The sequence below is a fragment of the Petaurus breviceps genome, unplaced genomic scaffold, assembly GCF_028583685.1.
Source record: "Petaurus breviceps papuanus isolate PSGF00001 unplaced genomic scaffold, PetGlider_PUasm1.0 80, whole genome shotgun sequence".
Classification (NCBI taxonomy): Eukaryota; Metazoa; Chordata; class Mammalia; order Diprotodontia; family Petauridae; genus Petaurus; species Petaurus breviceps.
In genome coordinates, this window is record NW_027186540.1 from 1,930,957 (window position 1) to 1,948,350 (window position 17,394).

Genomic DNA, 17,394 nt, shown 5'->3' on the forward strand with positions numbered 1-17,394 from the left:
TCTCTCTCTCTCTCTCACACACACACACACACACACACACACACACACACACACACACACACACGCACATTTCCTAGGGTAAGAGACTGAACCTGTAATTTCATTGATAATAGGGAACTACCAGATGAGGAAACCACCTTCTACCAATGCAGGGAGGCATCTTCTCATCCTAATACCTTAGAGACTGGCCTATAGCCCTGAATTGAAATTTTCTAGGAAGGGAGAAGGGGGCCTTGAACTTGGGTCTTCCTGGCTCTGAAGCTAGTTCTCTAGCTTCATTAATTCTCTAGCTTCAATAGTACATTATGCCATGACTGTCTGTGACTTGAATATGACACCTTATTTTTTTTTAAAGAGAAACTTCATGCCAGAGGGTTATGGAATCAACATTATAAATAAGAATATTGTTCTTGACAAGGAGAAGAGTAATCTCTTTACAATAGTATCAAAGGGTTTTCAGAGATTCCATGGGAAAGAAGAGAAAATGGCCTGGGTCTGTTTGTCTTTCTGTCTCTTTCTCTGCATCTGTTTCTCTCCTGCACAGGTCTTCATCCCCTACTGTCATTCTAAGATAGAATATTTATTATGCCCCAAACTGAGATCACCTATCTTGAGATAGATTCCACCTCCTAATGTTGTAATTTATATTATATATTATAACTTAAAGGTAACCTTTAAGTTAATTATGAGAACCAACACAGTATATACTTATCCTCAGATAGCAAGCATCTATTGGTAAGATTGCTAAAGGTTTTGAAAGTGTGCAAAAGTCAAGTTGCCTAAAAGACCAGTCGTGAGTGTAGAAAAGACAGACTGTGAGCATGAGTATATGTGTCCTGAACAATTAGTGCTCTTAAATCTTCAACAAAATTTGAAAAGCAATAGCCTTCCTGATAAAGAGTTATATAAATCAGAACTTTTTTCTCTTTTAAGAAAGACAAGGCGGTTAGGTGGTACAGTGTATAGAATAAGGAAGACTCATCTTCGTGCATTCAAATCTGACCTAAGATACTTCCTAGGTATGTGACCCTGGGCAAGTCACTTAATCTGGTTTACTTCAGTTTGGCCAGCTGTAAAATGAGCTGGGGAAGGAAATGGCAGACCTTTCCAGTATCTGCCAAAAAAAAAAAAAAAAAAGAAAGAAACAAATGGGGTCACAAAGAGTTGAACATGACACAAATGACTGAAAAATAATAAAGTAAGGTTAACCCAGCTTCAGATTAAAAAATGTGGGGCCTCTAGCACCTTTTATACTCCCTGTACTCAATATTTATCTGATATCTAAGTTGGCCCTAACTTATATATTTCAATAATAGGTGAAGTGTGAACTGGGTTTTGCTTTTACCATTTAATGACCCAAAGGGATTATTCACCAGAAACCTATCCTTTCAGAGGCACTTACTAACAAACTTCAGTGAATGGGTGAGAGATCACCTAACCTAGGACAGGATCAACATGGCTAATGGTCTTTATTTTCTCAGTATAGCATGGGAAAAGGTGTTCTGCTGCTTTGGTGAGGATTAGTTGGTGTGGAAGTCTTGAGAAAAGAGAAAGTTTATAACACTTACTGTTCAATAATTGCTTCAGTACCCTTCAGCAAGGTGTCACCAAATATCCCTGAATGTCTCTTTCTCTGATAATCTCTCATCTGAGATATTTACTTGAGGATCCACATCATCATGAGGAAAAGCATCAATTTCCTCCTCAGAGTATCCAGCCCTCCTTTCCTTCATATCTATCCCTTAGCTACAAGTATTAAGTAGTATTTCCTTTTATTCTCTGTGTCAGATTTTTTTCCACTCTCCAAATTCCTGACACTGATTGGAAATTCCATCTACATTTTGGGGTCATTTATTTATCTTGAAGTACTTCTATTTTTACAGAAATACTTCATTTTCTTTGATGACCTGTAAGGCCAAGATGCCTTTTTATCAAGCACCTTTATTTTTTCAATTAATAAGTATTATATTGTCTTTCTACTGTCTTCCTTCAATTTGAAACACACACACACACACACACACACACACACACACACACACAAAACCTCATAACAGATATGCATCATCAAACAAATCAAATTCTGCCTCCTGACTCCATTACTTTTCTTTCAGGAGATGGTCCTCTCAATGCTTGGTCCTCTGGATTAATTATTTTTCACTGGACTAATCAGAGTTCTCATTATTTCAAATTTCTTTATGTGGCTACTGTTGTATGAATATTTCTCCTTGTTCTACTTTCCTTATTCTGAATCAGTTCATATAAGTGTTCCCAGGTTTCTCTGAAACTAACCATTTCTCAATTTCCTTTGGTGCAACAGTATTCTATTATGTTCAAGTATCACAATTTATTCAACCATTCACCAATAAATGAGCATCCCTTAGTTTCTAGGATCTTTTTCCAGCTACTAAAAAGAACTTGTATAAATATTTTCATACTTATGGGTACTTTCCCTGTGTCTTTGATATCTTTGGTGTATTCACCTTGCAGTGGTATCAATAGAGCAAAGGCCATACTTAGTGACTTTGGGACATAGTTCCAATTTACTTTTACACAGTGGTTAACCCCACAGTGTGTTAGTGTCCGTCTTTTCCCATGGTCCCTCCAATATTTTCCTTTTCTTTACTATCTTTGACAGTCTGATGAACATGAAATGGAACTACAGAATTGCTTAAAGCTACTTTGTCCTCTCTTCTAAGCAAGATAATGGATTACACAATGAACATAAATAGCAGTCATGTGACAGAGGGAGCTAGGAAGGATAGTAGATATACAGCATAGAGTCTGGAGTCAGGACGACCTGAATTCAAATCCTGTCCTGGACTGTGTGTCCTGGGCAAATCACTTAACCATCCTGGACCTCAGTTTTCTCATCTATAAAATGAGTTAGACTTTCTATGATGCTAAGTAACATGAACATCACAGCATCAATGATAGTCATTGCCAAATTATATGTGTTCTCAGTACTTGATGGAAGGGAGCTCTTCCCCTGACCTTGCTATGGCAAACTATTTCTTCAACTTAGAAACTTCTTTTGTCATTTCTTGGGTATTTTCCAACCATATTAGTACCTAGTCATGCACCCTCACCTTCCTTTCCCTTGTTTTACTAATCACTTACCTTGTCTTATTAGCCTACCATTTTTCCCCTTCAGCTGCTCCAGTCCTTCCTATTTCTCTTCCTTCATTTGAAGGTCTTTTTTTTCTTCTTCTCAAGCGCTAAGCCTCTTCTCTAATCACCTTCTTATCCTCCAATTACAGGAAGGGGAAGGAGACAAGTATTTATCAAGAGCGGAAGCACCATGCTAAGCACTTCCATTTTCTCATTTGATCTTTACAACCCCCGTTCAGGGGTAGGTTGTGTGGTAGTCTCCAGTCCTCCTCCTTTTCAGAGTGACTCAGTTAATTGGCATTTTTAAAATGCTTGCTATGTGCTGGGGAATGACTAAGTTCTGAGGATACAAATCAAATCAAAACAAAACAAAACAACAGTCCCTGCTCTCAGAGCTCATGGACTAATGGGGAGGGGCACACATTCAAAAAACTAAAAACAAGATATACCCAGGATAGATTGGATATAATTTCAGAGGAAAGGTACTAAGGCTTCTTGCTGAAAGTGAGATGTTAGCTAAGATTTAAGGGAAGCAAGGAAATAGAGATTAGGTGGGCCAGGATTCCAGGCCAGCCAGGGAAAATGGTCAGAGTTGGGAGATTAAGTGCCCTGTAGTAGAACAATGAGGCCAGTGTCACTGGATTGTAGGATGCATTAAAAGGAGTACAGTATAAGGTAGGTAAAATGAAATAAAGGTTGAGATTGTGAATGGCTTTAAAAGTGAAACAAAGAATATTTTATCTGGGAGGTAAAAGGGAGCTACCAGAGAACAAAGGAATGATGTAGTCAGACCCTTTTCCACCAGTTCCAATTATCTTCTACTCCCACAATCTCTCACTCTCTTTTTTTTCCTTCAGCTCTAGTCTTCCTCCTCCTTCCTTATCTCTATGCTTCAATTCCACTTCTCCATCCTCTGCTTTCAGTTTGTGGCCTTCTTAAAGAACTCTTCCTGCATTCAGTTCTAGTCCTTTGCAGCCTTTTCCTTCTGTTTCTGATCCACACCTTGTTCCTTCTCTCTTGTGTTCAATTTTATCCTGCTACAATCCTGATCTTTCCTCTCCTTTTCTAACCTTTTTCTCTAGTTCTAAACATCTACCTCTAACCCCACTTCTCTTAATTCATTAACTCCAACTTTTTTCTTCTTTAGATTTAGTTCTCTTCATCATCTCTATTCTGTTCAGGGTCTCCCCATCATTCTTTTTTTTTTATATCTAAATTTTATTGTGTTTTTATTTTTTTTCTCTTTTTTTATTTTTTCATTTACATCATTCATTTCCACAAGATTTTGATTTGTAAATTTTCTCCCCAGTTTTCCCTACCCACCATCCCAAAACAGTGATCCCACTGAATATCCCCTCCACCACTCTGCTCTCTCCCATGTCTTCCCCCATACCCCCTTTGACTTTCCAGCTGGACACGGTGGATCTCTATGCCCCAGTGTCTGTATATCTCATTTCCCAGTTACATGTAAAATATTAATAATAATATGTATATATATATATTTTTTTAAACATTTGATTTTAAAACTTTGGATTCCAGATTACTTCCTCCCTTGTCACCCACCTTCACTGGGAAGATGAGCAATTCAATATAGGTTGTAGACAAGTAGCTACTCAAAACATTTCCATAGTGGATATACTGTGGAACACTGACTATATTTGTCTCTATCCTATCCCACCCTCCACTTGTTCGATTCTCTACCCTGATCCTTTCCCTTTTCAAAAGTGGGTGCTTCCAACTTCCCTCCCCCCCCCACCCTGCACTCCCTACCATCATACTCTCCTGTAGGGTGAGATACCCCATTTAGTGTGCATGTCATTCCCTCCCCAAGTCAAATTCAAAGAGAATAAGGTTGACTCATTCTCCTTCACCCCCCTGTTCTTCCCCTCCAATGTAACAACCTTCCCCTGGCTCTTCCATATGAGACCATCAACCCCATTCTGTCTCTCCCCATCTCCTCCCACTATATTCCTCTCTCACCTCTTAATTTCACCTTTTAAGTATTATCCCTTCCTTCCTATTCAATTGATCCTGTGCCCTCTGTCTATGTCATTGCACTGACCTCTCACTTCATCCTTGGCATCTATGGGTTGATAATTCTGGAAACCGCCATGACTACTGGTGATCTGAATTCCCTCCAGCCAGTGGCAGGTCAGGACGCTCCAAAGCTAAGACCTCCGGCTCCAGCGGGACTGGGGTTGGCTTCCAGAGTGCTGTGCTGGACACTTGCTGCCAGCCTGCCAGGTTGTCCTCAGCAGGAGGTTAGCTTCTCTGTGTCATTTTGTGGGTTCTGTAGCTCCAAAGTTTGTCTAGAGTCATTTTTTGACATGAACTGGGGGAGGTGGGAGCCTGAGCTGTGAGGAAGTCCTGTTTCTACTCTGCCATCTTGACTCCGCCACCTCCCTCCTCCTCATTCTCAAACTAGGGGCATTCAAGATCAAACAGATATCTTCTCCTAGGTTTAACACAATCCCTCCCCAAAACCACAACCATAGTTCTTTATCGTGAATTTCAGGTCTTTTGCCATACTTGGTGAATATCTAGTCCCTAACTATGTGGTCACTTCTTTGGAGAAGTAATTCCCTTGCTTCCTGAATGAGAAAACTTCTTCCCTATCTGATCTTTCAAGTTATTTTGTATTTCAGAACTTCTTAACACTCCCTCACATTCTCTCTCTCTCTCTCTCTCTCTCTCTCTCTCTCTGTCTCTCCCCTAGAAAATTTTAATGCTCCCAATTTCTCTCAATCTTTCTCTGTCCTAGGTTGGTCAACCTAAAGCAATAGGACATTCTACCCTCCTTAACTTTTTCATTGACTCTGATAAGACTTGATGTAAGACAGCACTGTGGATTCTCTACCAAAGAAAAATTAATGGGATCTTAGGTGACATTAATATAAATAATGTCAGAAGCCAGAGAGGTAATAGTTCCACTGCAAATCTTGCGCTTGTCAGACCCACGGGATCTGCAGTGGTACTTCTGGGCACCACACTTAAAAAAGCATTTGGATATTTTATAGTGCACACACTGGAGGACGAGAATGGCAGGGGGCCTCACAAAAACATTAAATCAAGAATGTCATCCTAAAAGACTTATAAAATTTCTTCCAACTCTAAAATTCTGGGACCTGCGAACTGAAAGGTATTTGTCCAAAAAAAAAATGCTATATGAAGACATGGTGATATCTCAAAATGAAAAAAAAAAGCCCATAAATCAGCAGCTTTATATGTCACTTGATCTTTGACATATTTTGAAGGTTAAGATAACCATCCTATAAACTTGTCTTTGAGATAGAGATAAGCCACGTGTTGGATGCATTCAGGAGGGAGTCATCAGAAACATATTCAGAAACAAAAATGAAATTCCTCCTAATCACTTTCTGCTGACACATGCCAGAAACTTGAGGGATTCTTTAAAAATATTGCAGGTTGTATATGGTGATGTTTTTGTACAGAATTTGTTTTTCCCTCAGTGTGTTCTCTAGGTTTAATTAGTATGTCATGAAGTCTTGTATCATTTGAGAGCAGTTTGGTTATTAGCAATATCTTCCCTCTTTCTGAAGTCTGGGGACATAAAACTGTCTAAAGAAATTTAAATAAAATGTAAATACTACCTAAATTGCAGCCTAAAGTATGTGTGTGTTTAAAGCAGCATGTAATTTAAGAAACTTACTGTGGCTTTGTCTTGTACACAATCCTAGGAACAGTTTGGGAGGGACCCAACTAACAGCACAACAGTAAATGATAAAATGATGTATGTATTTATAGTATTTATATTGTTCACCAGCTCTTTATGTAACAACTTCCTGGCTTCGGGGTGGGTTGTTTTTTCCCCTAGGGCATGTTATGATTTTATCTGTTTGCTTTTCTTTATGGACAATAGGTTATTTAGTGTCTCTTTAAAATTCAATTAGGGGTGTGCATTTTAATAGCCTCCTCTGCTTGCTTTGTCCCTTTGCTTTCTTTCTGTAATAACTCTCCTATTTTTTGATGTGGGTAAAGGAGAGATGGCTTTGTAAATCCATAGATTTGGGACAAAACAGGAGAGCTTCTGTATGGGATCCAAAATCATATAATCATAGATTCGGAGCTGGAAGGAACCCTAGAGCCCTTCTGGTCCCAGATGGTCATAAACCTAAACTAGGAGGCCATGTAGTTCTCTCCTCATTTTATAAATGAGGAAACTGAGGACCCCAGGGAACTGGAGTGAACTGCCCAAGATTGTACAGATAGGAAGTGGCAGAGCAAAAGTATACTTTCACCAATTATTCAGTTTTATCTTGTGCTTTTCTCGCTCTTTATCTTTGCTCATGCGAATGGAACTCCTTCCTTTCACCATTTCTGTCTGCCAAAATACTGCTTTCAGAAGGGTATGCAGGATTGTAGGCCTGCTGGATGTCAGCCCCTCATTCACTTAGAAACAGCAATCATATCTCACATAGCCTTCTCTTCCCCAGGTAAATAGCACCAATTCCCTCAAACATCTATTAATGGTTTTCCCCCCAGGATCCTCCCCACTCCACTGGAGTGTTCTATTTTGTCTATAATGAGAGAAGTGAGAGATTAGAATGGTCTGTGGTCTGGTATTATCATTTTTACATATTATGAAAAAATTTCATTCATAAATTGCAATAAGTAGTACATACTAGCATATTAACATAAATATGAACATTGCTAATTAAAAACACTAATAAAATCAGAATGGGAAACATTTATGTATGTTAGCTGTCTTCATTAAATGAATTCAGCCTAAGTTTTAGCCTCAACTCTACCACCAGCTGTGTGACTTTGAGCAAGTTTCTATACCTTGCTTTGCCTAAATTTTCCCATCTGTAATATGGGGGCATTGGACTAAATGATCTTTAAGGTGCTTCAATTCTCTATGACTGGATTCTCTGCTTACCAGAGGCAAGGTGGCTGCACAGTGAATACAGCACTGGGTTGCTCTAGATAGACTTTGTAGTTTGTTCAAGCTCTGATTGGGCCTGGATTCAGGATGACCTGAGTTCAAATCTGGACTCTGACACTAATTAGCTATGTGATACTGAGTGTGTCATTTAACTTCTTTCTGCCTCAGTTCCCTCATCTGTAAAGTGGGTATAATAATAGCATCTACCCTGCTGGGAGATTATATTTGTTAAGTGTTTAGCATAGTGCCTGGCACAGAATAGGTGTTTGTTGCTGTTGTTGCTGTTTGTTGTTGAGTCATTTCAATCATGTTTGAGTCTCCATAACCCCATTTGGGGTTTTCTTGGCAGAGATACTACAGTAGCTTACCATTTCCTTCTCCAGCTCATTTTACAGATGAGAAAACTGAGGCAGAAGGTTCAAATGACTTCCCCCAGTCACACAGCTAGGAAGTGTCTGAGGCAAGATTTGAATTCATAAAGCTAAGTCTTCCTGACTCCAGACTCAACTGTACCAACTAGTTGGTTCAGGTAAGTGGAAGTAAGTGATTATTTCCTTCCCAAGAATGAAAACACAAAAAGCACATAACCAAGGGTTCTGGTTGATATGGTCATCTCTTGTGAAAAATGATTTTTCTTAGTAATCAGTATCTTAGACACTCAGAGCTCCCCCTCTACCCTCAGCCCCTTTATCTAAATATCTTCACAAGGACATTACTGATAATGAGATTTCAAAGAGTCTTATCCTGGTCAAACCCTAATCCAAGCCTGAACTGATTTGATCAAAAGTATGGGAGATCCATTCATTGTGTTCTGCTGAAGCTGGGGTGGAGACAGATTTTTCTGTCTAGACAGCCCAAGTCTGAGAGTGATCTGATATGGTTGGGTGTGGTCTGATAGAACAGGTATTTGCTCAGTCCCGAGGTAAAATGATGGCAGGGTGATATCAGCCCTTGTTGAAAAGATATATTAAACTGGTCACTACAATCCCCAAATCAAGCCAATTCTGGACTAGTCCCCTTAGGGGTCCCAGTTCTGGACTGTAATCCCATGCAATGCATATATCTATTGCCAGCTTGAGGGAAATTAACATGGACTCATGTTAAAACATGAACACAACCTAATTTTGTTTGTCTCTTCTTAGAACAAACTCTTTGGATGTTGACACTATAAAAACACTAAATTTGTACAGTCAATCAGAGCTTAAATAAACTATGAAATCTATGGAAGCAAACTTTGAGGAATGATTGCTCTGATGAACCTTCAGTGTGTGACTAGATTTGAATGCTGCTTAAGGATGTGAGAAAATAAAAAAGAAATTACTTGACATGAAATTTCAGTGCTCATTTTTCTACTTTCAAAGCAGTTCTATTAGGAAACAAAGATACAAAGAAAGAGTGGAGGTGAGGCAAAGATTTGCTCATAAAAACTTCAGAATGTTTCTTATGCTTAGATGGTATCATTCTAGAGTCTTAAAATCCCAAACTCATATTTAAAGGGACATCATTCTATGAAAAAGCGACAAATATCCCATGAATCTGTAGTCATCGGTATGCTTTTTTACCCTCTAATCGGGCTCTTAAAATTTTTTAAATACCATACAAATTAAATTCTTACATTAACATTGATAGTCCTTCCTTAAGGGAAAGCACATTTGAAATTAAATTTGTGTGTGATTACCTCCAACATTGCCTTATTAACAGCCACCTAGATGTTTATGGGTTTTCATGCATTAAATTTTTGTTCGAGATTATTCACAGTTTGTTAATTGGTGTGATATTTGATGAATATTGATGGTGTAGTTTGTGCAAATGATTTCCATATGAAAGAGGGGTAAGTATAGTTCCTGTCCAGCAAAACTCAGAAAACAGAATGTTTTGCAGTCCTTGTATTAGAATTAGACTAGATCCTCTTAAAATTCTTTGACAGTCAAAATTCGCAAGAATGTATCATTCCAAATGAACTAAAAATTGAACACCAAGCTTCTCTCCATGGCAGAAATGTAAATTGGTTAATGTAGGCCCAGTTTATACATCTGTTATCAAGGTTAACTGTTTATTTACCATTATTTTAAGGGAAATGTTCACCTCTACTGATGCTATTAACATTTATGAATGACTAAAACTGTCTACCTCATTCTTTCCCACTTCTGCTACCATTTCAGAGATGTGAATTGCACCATTCACAAACGGCCACCAGTGGAGCAATCAGGGTGGTGGATTTGTACCCTTGCTTAAAAATCCACACAGTTCTATACTAATTATTTAGCACAATAAATTTCTGTGAGATCTTCAAAATTTTCCATACACTTCCCCTCATTTTATCTTGTTTTGCATCATTCTATGGCAGCTCTAAGAGGAACAGATGGGAGACTGGAGACAGGAGGCAGGGAGATCAATTAGGAAACTATTGCAATAGTTCTGGTGAGAGGTAATGAAGGTATTGCCTATATGAATGAAGAGAAAACAGCAAATGAAAGAGATGCTGTGAAAATAGAGTTGAAAAGGGTTGTCATCTGATTGGAGGTGAGCACTGATGGAGGGGAAAGAGTCTCTAGCATATTCTAAGTTTACAAATTTAGGTGCCTAAGAAAAGGATTTAACAGAAATTAATAAAAATACAAAAGTTAAAACCCTTAACTGAAATAGTAGAGTTTAGGGGAGATGCAAGTTTAGAGGGCAAAGTTAACAGGTTCCAATTTGGGTAGATTGTATCTGAGATGCTAACAGAAAGTCTAGGCACAGACTTTATTTTGCTTGACCTTTAACCTGCTTCTTTGCTACAAATAAGCATCACCCACAGAGAGAGATAACTGACCTTTGGGTAGTGAGAATCATGATTTCTCAGCTGGTACACTATCATACTTTTAGTCAAGCCATAACCCACAAGCCTTCCTGTGATCCTGGATAAGGACAAGCTATACAGGTCAAAAACTTCCCAGAATTTCTACAAGTATGCTTGTATTTCTTACTTCTTCCTCTTTCAGCAGAAATCTAGGTTTAGCTGACACCTATAACATTTATAGTATACTTATTATTCATAAACTGATTAACTTTGTAAATTCTTTGTGTCAAGGACTATATCCCCTTTTTTCAGTTACATCTGTGCACCTACCAAAGTTTCAGGATACATACTAAGGGCCCAATAAATAATTAATTTTTGAGAGACATTATTATTAATAACCAATAATTTGGGAAGATCCAAAGTTCTCCCCTTTTTCCAAAGTTCTGATTTTTAAAAGGTCAGTGTCTTGAAGGACTTTGCTGATAATGACATTGGACTAACATTCTTGTTCAAGACCCCACCCTTGTGGAATAGCCTGTATTCTGCTCAGGCTTGAATGGGGCATACATTCTTTGAATAGATTGCCCAAGGCAGTCTGGGTATAGAGTTAGTCTGTCCAAAGGAGACATGATATCCTTCTTAGCCCCTCTTTTTAATATAGTCCACCTGTTGTATTAACCAATCAAAGCTGATTGCCACCCCTCAGGAACACCTACTCTTCAAAGGGAATATAAACTCTGAATCCACTACCATGATGATCTTTGGTCTAAGAGAGAGAGCCAAATGACCATTCTTGTATTAATAGTGCATTGGCCTTATTAATAAAATGATTAAATTACCCAAAAAGTATATCTCTCAAACCTTTTTAATCATCACATAATTATTTACATTCCCTAGAAAAGAGTTAGTTTCATTAATTCTTTAACCAGCAACATATGCATCCAACATGGAGATAACATTAAATAACAAGGACTATCAGTAATGAATGATACAGACTAGACCTGTGATTTCATTGGTATAGAGAACATCCACATGAGGAAATTCCATCTTTCAATGTAGGTTAGCACTTATACTCAAGTAGTAACAGTATAGCTACTATGCCACAATTCCTCTCATAATATCTTTCTTTTTTTTTTTAAATCAATCGGGGTTAAGTAACTTGCTCAAGGTTACACGGCCAGTTATTTCTGGGTGTGGTGCTAAGTATCTGAGCCCGGATTTGATCCCCAGGTATCTCGACAATGGAGCGGGTGCTCTTACTTGCTGAGCCACCTGGCCACCCCTCCTCTCATAATATCTGCAATATATTGTTTATTAATCCAATAAAAAGGAGGCAATGAAGCATAGTCAAAAAAAGAATTGTCTTCACCATTTAAAAACCTGAATTTAATTGCTATCCCTTATACATAATTGTGTGACCTGAGCAAATCACTTAGTTTCTGAGTCCCAGATCTTGAGGCCATAGGTTACATGATATAAACTACCAAATATTTCTAGTACCTGTTAATACATGGAAAGAGTACCCATACTGGGAACTGCAATCAGTACTGTAGTCCCCCTACAAAGGCAAATTTGTATAGACAACATGACATACTCTGAAATTAGGCAGAGCCTAAAATAAATTATGTTGTAAGGAAATTAAAAGTCTACTAAAAATTCAAATAATGGCCGAGAACATTGGCTTTTAATTCTTCTTGCAGCTTAGGCAGCATGATGACATTGATACAGGGGAATTTGCATAGTCCAGATAATCATTTCAGGCTTAGAGATATTACTAAAATTCATTTTAAAGTATTTTAATGTAGTTATAGCTTTAACAAAGACTGTAATTAAATTCCAGGCCAAATTAAAACTGTGCCCATTATATATACAACCAGAATAGACATTATTTTATACTTATTTAGAATTTAAAGAAAAACAGTATGGTGTATTGGATGGAGTGTTGGTCTTATAGTCAGGAAGATCTGGGTTTAAATTCTGCCTGTGACACTAACAGTTAAATGACCTTGAGCAATCACTTAATTTCTCAATGCTCTCAGGCAGTTCTTTAAAACTGTTAAGTTAAGGGGCGGCCAGGTAGCACAGCGAGTAAGAGCACCGGCTCCAGTGTTGGAAGACCTGGAGATCGAATCCCGGGCTCAGACACTTAGCACCCACCCAGAAACACCTGGCCATGTAACCTTGAGCAAGTTACTTAACCCCAATTGCTCAGGGGCGGCCAGGTGGCTCAGCGAGTAAGAGCACCAGCTCCAGTGTTGGGACGACCTGGAGATCGAGTCCTGGGCTCAGACACTCAGCACCACACCCAGAAATAACTGGCCGTGTAACCTTGAGCAAGTTACTTAACCCGATTGCTTAAAAAAAAAAAACAAACTGTTAAGAGAAGTACATCTGCATGGGTAAAATGACATTTCACATCTGGAGTTTCCCATGCGTAAATTTCCCATATGGGTAAATTGCAGGTACAAAGTGCTCCCCTCATATGTATACAAACACCCATAAAGTTTATAAATCTGATGGGAGAAGCTTTGCATTCATTATATATACACACATATATGTGCATATACATACACACATCTACTTCTGTGCATGCACTTGTGTGTGTTGTGGTTGTTCAGTTGTATACAATTCTTCATAATCCTGTTTGGAATTTTCTAGGCAAAGATACTAGAGTGGTTTTTGCTCTCCTTCTCCAGCTCATTTTAGAGATAAGAAGCTGAGTCAAATAGGATTAAGTGACTTGCCCAAGGTAACAGAGCTAGTCAATGTCTAAGGCTGGATTTGAACTCCAGAAGATGCATTTTCCTGACTTCAGGCCCAGCTCTCTATCCTATATGTAGTTTTAAATATTCCCAAGTGCTTTTTTTTTTTCAATTCTCTTTTAAACCAGCAGACATTAAACTTTGGAAATGACTCAATAAAAGAAGGAAAGTCAAAGAAAAGGAATGGGTACTGTAAGTCAAGCAATACTATCCCAGTGAAAATGTAAGACCTCTTCCATGTGTCAGAGAGAGATGAGACATTTCTCAAAACATGGAATGCATTTTCAACCAACAGTGATACTTTAAGTAAATGATGTAGAAGAGAACATCCCTTCAGAAATATTGTCTTCTGTATGCAGATATAACTTTGTGCGTGAGAGATAAGGAAAAAGCTCTGGTGATGTTTTCAACTTTTTCAAGTTTGCTCCTAATATTTATTTTTTCAGGTCAAGAATCATAGTACTGAAAAATCCACAGTGAGAAGTAAACTCAGAGGCCATTTCCCCTGGTGCACCCTACCCTTCCAAACAGAACATTAGTTCTATCTTAACCCAAGCATCTGAGAAGCTGCTGATACAAATTCTAGATGCAGCAGAGAACATTTGTACAAGTGAAGTGTGGCAAACGTCTGACTTCTGAAGTCCAAGCCATCCCCTACATCTCATTTTATTTGGTTCACCTGCTTATTTATTGTTTGCATGTGGCTAGAAATGTAGCTTCCTGGGATAGGGAGGAAGAGAGGAAAAGACTTTCCAGGCTCAAATTGGCAATGTAGCCTCAGTCTGTTCTCTATAAGCATTCTGCACTTTTATCCTGCCTCATTCTGTATACTTCGTGTACTTCTCTAATTATTTTGCCCGCAGTTCTCAATTTAACACTTGCTCTCCTTGTTGTTTTTTGAAATGTATGAAATATAACAGAAAAAAAAATAGACTGATATTCTTTGTCTCTTAATAAACTTATACAAAATTCATCTCCGGTGGATTCTTTAAGGTTCCTAGCAGTAATCAACATATGTTGTGGCATGGGGTATATTTCAGTTAGAGCAAAACTAATTTTTGGCTCTAAAGGGATAATAGTATCTTATATCTTAAATATGTATGTGTTCCAGGACATGATTCAGAATATGTTTTGGCACATGACTGTAGCGGAGAAACTACATTTGTGACTTAGCCTTACCCCTACTAATTGATGTCTTTTACTATAATCCAAATGAATGGAAAGGAGATGTGCTCCCCAGTTACAGGTGCACTCGGCATGAGCTGGTGAGTGGAGGGAAAAATCTGATTGTGAAAGGTGAAATAATAGCTTCTCGGTACATCTCCTCTCAAATGAACTTGCCACAGGGCATGTTGCCATTGTCAGAACTGCAAAAAAGCTTTCCAGGATAAGCCCTCGCTCCCATCTTGCATGATTTTCCCACAATATTTCAGTTTTAGAGCTGAAGTTTTCTAATCTTTGTAAAATTCCTTCAGTCCTTTTAAAATTAGGGTTTCCTACTAAAATGCAGAGATGATTTTTTAGTTAGTTGAGGCAAAATGGGAAAAAAAGAAGGTGGATCAATTTAGACACTTCAGGCTTCCTTTATAATTAGTTTTCAAAGAGGAGCATGCACTTCAGGTTGATAATTAGCTGGAGTTCAAGCTTACATTCCAACTGAAAGAAGACTTATCAGAATCACTCAGGGCAGATTCCTCTCCCTTCCTACTCATCTTTCATTCCAGTGAAAGAGAAATACACCAAAATGTAAATCTATTTCCCTATAGATTAGGATAAACAAAAACAGACATAGACAGACACTAAATGAGCAGGAGTGAATTCAATGTTTATGATATTTATGATTAATGCCTCTATTCATAATGAGCGTCTAATATAAGTGGGTTTTCCTAGAGGATGGTGAGGAGCTTTCTTCTCATTTATGGAAGGTTAAACAAGAAAGAATGCTTAGAACCTAATACTCCATGCTTAAGACAGTGCCTTACTATAAGAGTAAAAAATTAACAAATACTTATTAACTGATTAATGGAAGAAAAGATCTAAGATTTAGAGCCAGAAGGGACTTCAGAGGCCATCAAGCACAACCTCCTCATTTACAATGGGAAAAGCAAGTAACTAAGAAACTAAGAAGTTCAAGTGACTTGTCTAGGGGCCCAAAGCCAGTAAATATCAAGGCAAGATGTGAAGCCATGTCATCTTGACTCTGAGTTCAATGTTCTCTCCACTCTACCACCTAGTCCTTTCCATGTTTTCCAAAGTTAATGTGCAGAGGAAACACTGGAGGGAAATTGTGAATTTAGTTAGCTCTCTTCCTAACCTTTAGTGTTCTCAAAATGTGTTACTTTCCAGATTCTCAGCAAAAAAAAAAAACAAATAAATGGAATTATAATAAATATTCATGAATGAATGAATAAAAATCTGCTAATATTATTGACTTGTCACACAGTCATTATAGCACAAGGGAGAAAATTCCCCATGGAAACCTGTGGTGAATTAAATGCTCTGCAATGGAACTGGGGGTCCTCAGATAACTGTTTCCCAGCACACCCTCCTTAATATACTGGAGCATGGAGTGCATTGAAAAAAGAATATAGACTGTGAAAGATTCCTGCTTAAAATAAATGCTTGTTTGTTACTTGCTGACTGATAGGTCAACAATGAGTAATGTTAAAATTATAAGCAAAGAATCTGCTTCAAATAAGCAGTTGGAGGTTGAATATAAGATATGAGACTTCAAACATGCATTTGGAGGCTGAATATAAGACGTGATTGAAAGTAGAACTAGAGAAAATTCAAATTCTGACTTTAACTAATAAGAGTCAGTCTTCAGGCTATCACTTAACCTTGTGGTATCTCAGCTCCTCTTTCTGCAATATCCTATCTTGATGGCAAAGAGATATTAAAACTATCCATGCAAGAACTAAGGAGGTAGACATAGCTTTATAAGCTTTATAGCCCAGAGTTCCTTAACCTTTTTTGTATCATGAATTTTTTCTGTAGTCTGGTAAAGTCAATAGATCCCTTCTCAATCTTATTGGTTGCCTACATTCATAATTGGCTAAATTTCAGTTGGAGATGAGTAAAAATATATAAAATTCCCCCTTCCAAGTTAACAGAATCCCTGAAATAAATTCTAAGACCAAAAGGGTCCATAGGCCTCAGGTTAAGAAAGCTTGGTCTAGCCCAATCTCCTATATAATCAAGGGATCACCTTACAATATCTGCTCAAATGCTTTTATTAACAAATAATTATTTTACAAGACACCTTAATCCTCTTCTGGATAGTACCCAATACTAGAATGTTCTTATGTTGACTATAAATTTACCTCTTTATAAATTCCATCAGTGGTCTGAAATTCTGTCCTCTAAAGATAAATATGGAAAGTATAACCATTCTCCTACATGCCAACCTTTCCCCACTGATGCATATTGACTAAGTTATAAAATGAAATCTTATATATGTTTTATTGTATTGTTAATAATTTTGTTAAATTACTTCCCAATTGCATTTTAATCTGCAACTAGTAACACTTGGAAGTGTTGATGGCCACATAACACTAGGGACTGAGTGTTTGACACCTCTGCTTTAAATCTTCCTCATTAGAATATGACCTCCTGAAAAGCAGTGCCTGTCTCATTTTTCTGTTTGTATCCCTAGTATTTAGCATGATTATTTATATGTACTAAGTATTTAAAAATGTTTTTTTCATCCACTCTATTCCAACCTCCTTTCTATTATACCATATTACATTTCATTCTGGAATTTTACTTTTATTAATGTAATTTAGGATTCAGTTATATCTCTTTTTATTTTTATTCCACATCACATTGTTGGCTTA